The 6,830-nt window shown below is 48.9% G+C and overlaps 1 pseudogene; it reads left to right on the forward strand.

Moving 5' to 3' along the window:
- Positions 1–4,564: 4,564 nt before the first annotated feature.
- On the forward strand, positions 4,565–5,527 carry LOC103895746 (annotated as a pseudogene).
- Positions 5,528–6,830: the final 1,303 nt, after the last annotated feature.

Genomic DNA, 6,830 nt, shown 5'->3' on the forward strand with positions numbered 1-6,830 from the left:
TGCTTCCTGTTGCCTCCTCTTCCTTCTCATCTTCCTCGTTCCTTCTTTTGCCTCCCGTTGCCTCCTCTTCCTGTTACTTCTTGTCCTCCTGTTGCCTCCTCCTCCTCGTCTTCCTCGTTCCTTCTTTTGCCTTCCATTGCCTCCTCCTCCTGTCATCTCCTGTTGCCTTCTCCTCCTCTCCCACCTCCTACTGTTGCCTCCTCCTCTTCCTGCTTTTGCCTCCTGTTGCCTCCTGTTGTCTCTTATTGTGTCCTGTTGCTTTCTCCTCCTGTGGCCTCCTCTTCCTCCTCTCCCTGTTTCCTTACTTTGCCTCCTGTTGCCTCTTCTTCCTCCCTCTCCTGTTGCCTCCTGTTCCCTCCTCCTTCTGTTACGTCCTATTGCCTCCTGTGTCCTCCTTCTCCTCTTCCTCTTGCCTTCTTTTCCCTTCTGTTGCCTTCTCCTGTTGCTTCCTGTTGCCCCTTGCTGCCTCCTCCTCTTGCCTCTTGTTACCTTCTCCTCCTCCTCCTCCTCCTCTATTTGCTTCTGTTGCCATGTCCTGCTTCTCTTCTTCCTCCTGCTCCTCCTCCTCTTCCACCTCCTCTTCCTCCTCCTCCTGTTGCCTCCTATTCCCTCCTGTTGCCTCCTCTTCCTCCCCCTCCTCCTCTTCTTGATGCCTCTTGTTGCCTCCTGTTGCCGCCTTTTCCTCCTCTTCTTGTTGCTTCCTTTTGCCTCCTGTTTCCTCCTTCTCCTCCTTACTTAATTCTGTTGCCTCAAGTTGCTTCTTCCTCTTCCTATTGCCTCCTGTTGCCACGTGTTGCCTTCTCCTCCTCCTCTTCCTCCTCCTCCTGTTGCTTCTTCCTCATCTTCCTGTTGCTTCTTCCTCATCTTCCTGTTGCTTCTTCCTCATCTTCCTGTTGCTTCTTCCTCATCTTCCTGTTGCCTTCTCCTCCTGTTGCCTCCTGATGCTTCCTGTTGCCTCCTCTTCCTTCTGTTGCCTCCTGTTTCTTCCTGTTGCCTTCTACTCCTCCTAATGTTACCTCCTGTGGATTCCTCTTTCTCCTCCTCCTCCTGTAGCCTCATATTTTTTTCATGTTGCCTCCTTATTTTTCATCCTGTTGCCTCCTGTTGCCTCTTGTTGCCTCTTCCTCCTCCTCCTCCTCCTCCTCCTGTTGTCTCCTTTTGACTCCTTATTGTGTCCTCCTGTTGCCTCCTCCTCCTGTTGCCTTCTGTTGCTTCCTGTTCTCTTCTCCTCCTCCTTTTGCCTCCTCCTCCTCCTCCTGTTGGCATCTGTGCCTCTTGTTTCCAATTCCTCCTCCTCTTCATGTTTCCTCTTATTGCCTCCTGTTGCCTCCTCTTCCTCATCCTCATACTGCCTTCTGTTGCCCCCTGTTACCTCATCATCATCATGTTGCCTACATTTGCCTCTTGTTGCCTCCTCCTCTGCCTGTTGCCTCCTTCTCCTTCTGTTGCCTCCTGTTTCCTCCTCCACCAATTTACTCCTGTTGCCTCCTCCTCCCATTTCCTCATGTTGAGTTCTGTGGCCTTCTCCTCCTGTGGCCTCCTGTTGCCTCCTCCTCCCATTTCCTCATGTTGAGTTCTGTGGCCTTCTCCTCCTGTGGCCTCCTGTTGCCTCCTCCTCCTTCTGTTTGCCTCCTGTTTCCTCCTCCACCAATTTACTCCTGTTGCCTCCTCCTCCTTCTCCTCCTCCTTGTCCTTTTCCTCCTCCTCCTGTCTTCTTCGTGTTGTCTCCTCTTCCTCCTCTCCGTTTCCTTTTACTCCTCCTCCTTCTGTTTGCCTCCTGTTTCCTCCTCCACCAATTTACTCCTGTTGCCTCCTTCTCCTTCTGTTGCCTCCTGTTTCCTCCTCCTCCTGTTTCTTCCTTTTGCCTCCCTTTGCCTACTTGTCCTCCTCCTCCTTTTGCCTTCTATTGCCTCCTTTTGCCTCCTGTTACCTCCTCCTCCATTTTTTTCTCTTGTTGCCTCCTCCTCCTTCTCCTCCTCATTGTCATTTTCCTCCTCCTCTTTCTCCTGTTGTGTCCTGTTTCCTCCTCCTCCTGTCTTCTTCGTGTTGTCTCCTCTTCCTCCTCTCCGTTTCCTTTTACTCCTCCTCCTTCTGTTTGCCTCCTGTTTCCTTCCCCTCACCCTCCCCTTTCTTCCTCCACCTCCTCCTCTTGTTGCCTCCTGTTGCCTTCTCCTCCTTTTGTCTAATGTTGCCTCCTCTTCCTTTTTCTTCCTGTTACCTCCTGTTGAGTCTTCCTCCTACTCATTGTTTTGCCTGTAAAAGTTCTTTGCCGTCCAAGGAGAGAGGAAAGGACACAGCATAGAATTACAAAGGGAATTTATTCTTTTATAATTCAGCTATGCTGCATAGCAGTGCCGCAGCCTAATGCATGGGGGACCCCAATACAGAGGAAAGCAGGGTTTATATATGTTACAATACAGTTTTGTAGACCAATCAAATTGCTCATGTTAAGGGGTGAGCTAATCAGTTACTCACTATTGCTCATGTAATCAGTATGTACTTGTCCCATGCAGGATCAGTACATGCTTGTCCCATGCAGGTAGTCTTGATGTATGGTCAGTGGTGTGTTAATCTTCATTGTTCTAAACCGATGTCCCTTGCAGGTGGTGTGGGTGGGTTTTTATTGGTATCCGGTCGATTGCTGTTCTGGCTGTGGTTACGTGCTTGTTTTTTGGAAAGGTGAATCTTCTATTGTTTTGTCTTTGGTATGAGGTGTTCTCAGCTGGTAAGAGCTGTCTTAGGTTGGGTCTTCAGGTCACATCGACTCTGAGGTAAAAGCTCATAGTCTCAGATAGCGTTTATTGTTCTAAGCAAGTCATATTGCAGTTAGTATCTTGCCTTTCACATTAGTCAAGCACACGAACAGGTTGTCCAGAGAGGTTGTGCCGTGTCAATTCTTGGAAGTTGTCAAACACAACATGAATAAATCCCTGAGTAACTCGTTGTGACCCCATAGCTGCCCTTGCTGTGAGCAGGAGGTTGGACTAGAGAACTCCTGAGGTCTATTCCACCAGGAGTGTTTGTGCATTTCCTTCCACCAGAGGTCTGACAATGGTAGGCAAAGCACTCAGGTTCCCCATGACCATGGAAGTAAGTCAGACATATGTTTGGTTGGATCTTCTGTGTCTTTCTTGTCCTGCACCAGCCGTGCTGCAGAGTGTCCACCCTTGGAGATATTCAAAAGCTGTCAGGACATGGTCCTGAGCAATTGGCTCTAGGTGGCCCTGCTTGAGCAGGGGGCTTGGACAAGATGACCTCCAGAGGTCCCTTCCATCCTCAAGCATTCAATCAATTCTGTGATTCTCTGCTTTATAGCAGGAATTCCTCACTACACCATCAGAGGTACAGGACATCACAGCTCCCTTCTCCCAGTGACAGCTGCAGGGGTGTGAAGCTGGGTGTGCTCCATGGTCTCAGTTGTCAAGTTCCTAATATTAGGTGGGAGAAACAAAAAAAGGAAAACTTCTGATTTGAAAAGGAACTGGGATTCTTAAACAGTCACTGTCAGAGACCAGTAGGTCTGTTGGAAACCTCAGCAAGCCGCTTGATCCCCATCTCAGCCTACAGACAGCACCAACCTCACTTTTGTGGCTTCATTGGGGTTTATCTGACCATCAAACATGGAGATGCCCCAGGCAGTGCCCTGCACACCAGGAGGATTCTCTAGAACAGAGCTAATTGCACAGAAGGTGGGATAGGGTCTATGAGCACTGACCTGGTGTTGTGGTTTAACCCCCGTAGGCAGCTAAGCATCACAAGTCGCCTGCTCAACCTCCCCCTCAATGGGATGGGGAAGAGAATTGCAAGGGTAAAAGTGAGTAAACTCATGGGTCAAGATAAAGACTGTTTAATAGGTAAAGCAAAAACACCCACAAGCAAAGCAAAAAGAGGAATTCATTCACTACTTCCCATCAGCAGGCAGGTGTTCAGCCATCTCCAGGAAAGCAGGGCTTCATCAAGTGTCATGGTTACTTGGGAAGATAAATGCCATAACTATAAACACCTCCTTTTCTTTCTTCTTCCCCCAGTTTTTATTGCTGAGCATGACGTCATATGGTATACAATACTCCTTTTGGTCAGTTGGGGTCAGCTATCCCAGCTGTATCCCTTCCCAACTTCTTGTGTATCTCCAGTCTACTCACTGATGGGGCAACGAGAGAAACCGAGACAACTTTCATGCTGTTTAAGCACTGTTCAGCAGTAGCTAAAACAATGTTGTGTTATCAACACTGTTTTGGTCACAAATTCAAAACAAAGCACCATACGGGCTGCTATGAAGAAAACTTACTCTATGCCAGCCAAAACCAGTACACCACTGCTATAGAGCAGGACTGACAACTCGGGAGCCCATGGGCAGAGGTGCCTGCTCCTCACAACACCCTCAGCCATCACAAACCACAGCTCAAAGAAAAGGGAGCTGCACAGATGTCCTCCCAGTACAGAGAGAGGTAATTTGGGGTTACTATGACAAAAGAAACATTTTGTTTCTTTTCCACTAAAAGTGTCACCTAACTTGTCACTGTCTTTTCCTCCTTGGACAGACCCCTCTGCTCAGAGGCAGCAAATGTCCAATGGCAGTTTCGTTATCCAGTTCCTCTTCCTGGCATTTACAGACATGTGGGCCTGCAGCTCTTGCACTTCTCACTCTTGTACAGCATCTACCTGGCTGCCCTCCTGGGCAACAGCTTCCTCATCACTGCCATAGCCTGTGACCACCACCTCCACACCCACCACGTACTTCTTCCTCCTCAACTTCTCCCTCCTTGGCCTGGGGTCCATTCTCTGTCACTGTCCCAAAAGCCATGGCCAGTTCTGTCTCTGACACCAGGACCATTTCCTATGTAGGGTGTGCTGCCCAGGTCTTTTTATTTTTCTTTTTATGTCAGTGGAGTTTTATCTTCTCACTGTCATGGCCTATGACCACTTTATTACCATCTGCAAACCCCTGCACTATGGGACCCTCCTGAGCAGCAGAGCTTGTGTCAACACGTCAGCAGGTGCCTGGGGTATTGATCTTATCAATGCTGTGGGGCACACTGCCAACACATATTCAATATCACTCTGCCAAGGTAATGCTGTGGACCAGTTTTTCAATTTAGTTCCCTGAATTCTCAAGATCTCCTGCTCAGACTCAGACCACCTCAGGGAAGCTGGGCTTCTTATGTTTGGTACTTCTGTATTTTCGGGGTGTTTTGTGTCCTTTGTGGCTGTCTTATGTGAAGATCTTCAGGGCTGCGCTGTGGGTCCCCTCTGAGCAGGGATGGCCCAAAGCCTTTTCCACATGCCTCCCTCACCTGTCTGTGGTCTCCCTGTTTCTCAGCACTGCCATGTTTGCCTACATGAAGCCCCGCTCCATCTCCTTCCCATCTCTGGATCTGGTGGTGGCAGTTCTGTATGTGGTGGTATCTCTAACATTGAACCCCCTCATCTACAGCATGAAGACAAGGAGCTCAAAGGTGCCCTGAGGAAAGTGATTGCGTGGATGTTTTGCAATAGTGATAAACTTCCCATCACTCTCCACAAATGACTCCCAGGGTATCCTATTGCAGGCCTGTACTTTACTTGTTTATCATTATAATTATCTGTATTGTTATTTGTGTTTATTATGTTCTTACATAAATGCTTGGATTCATCTCACTTCTAATGAGAAATGAAACCACTTTGTCTCACCTGAAGGAGGAGAGGAGACTCTCACATAGCATCTCTGTAATAAAATGGGATCTCCTCAGTGCACTTGCCTGAAGGCTGGGCTCTTCCTCCAGAGCTGGTGTCAAGAACAGCCCCAAGGAATTGCTCTCCAAATGGGCCTGTTGTTCCATGGAATTGGGAGGCAAAAGCTCATGGTCATGTTGGTAGCTGTTAGCAAGGGTTGGATTTAGGACTAACCCATTGGTGTCTGGTGACAGTGGAGGTGGTGAATGGTCACTGAGGTACATACTCAGGGCTGTCCTACATGTGACAGGGCAGAGGACATCCTCCAGAACAGGAATCTGGAGCTGCCTGGATAGACCAAAGGATCTCCAGGGACCACGTGTGCCTCGGGTGGGCAATGACTGGAGCCCCACATAGTGAGAGATCACCCAAGGTGGAGTCACCCAAAGGGAAAGAGATAAATCCAGATATCTGCAGGGAAACAAAGACAGAATCATAGAATAGTTTGGGTTGGAAGGGACATCTAAAGGTCATCTAGTCCAACCCCCCTGCCACTACAAGGCTGCATAGCTCGCTTGTGTAGCTCTTTGAGGAACAAGTTCCCCAGGAAGGGAATTTCATGAGGCAGGCAGCTCCACCTCCTCCAGTTAGGAAGGAGCTTTAAATGTGCAGTCTCCTGCAGGTGTCCTTTCACATGCTTTTCTTTTTACTTTTTCTGACATGATGCTATTGTCGCGGGAAACTGCAAGTCCCAGTGAACTGGGATGGGAGTCGTTGGTGAAGGGATCGAGTCACCCTGACAAAGGGGGACCTGCCGCACACCTGCACAGCCATTCTTGTGAGTACTTTCATGAACACCTCCTTGCAAATCTGTTGGGCACTTCCCAAGGATTCCCAGAAACGCATGTTAACAAGGTCCTGCATTTCTCAGCCAGTGCCATCCAGCCTTGGGCTGTTGCCAGTGTCCTCATATGTAAGCCATTTCAGGTGCTCTTTCCTTCCTGCCCAGCACTTGTGTGCTATCTGAAGGTGGCTAATGTAGAGAAGAGGAGAAATGGAGGCCGTAGCGGGTATAAAGATGAGATCTTGCTCTGACAGGGACAGACCTGGTGGGAAGACTCCGACTGAATTTCCCATTTGTAGTCTTGGTTAAGTCTTCTCTCTGTTGTAGAAACAGC

Source organism: Aptenodytes forsteri, unplaced genomic scaffold, assembly GCF_000699145.1.
Source record: "Aptenodytes forsteri isolate BGI_AS27 unplaced genomic scaffold, ASM69914v1 Scaffold577, whole genome shotgun sequence".
In the NCBI taxonomy this organism is placed as follows: Eukaryota; Metazoa; Chordata; class Aves; order Sphenisciformes; family Spheniscidae; genus Aptenodytes; species Aptenodytes forsteri.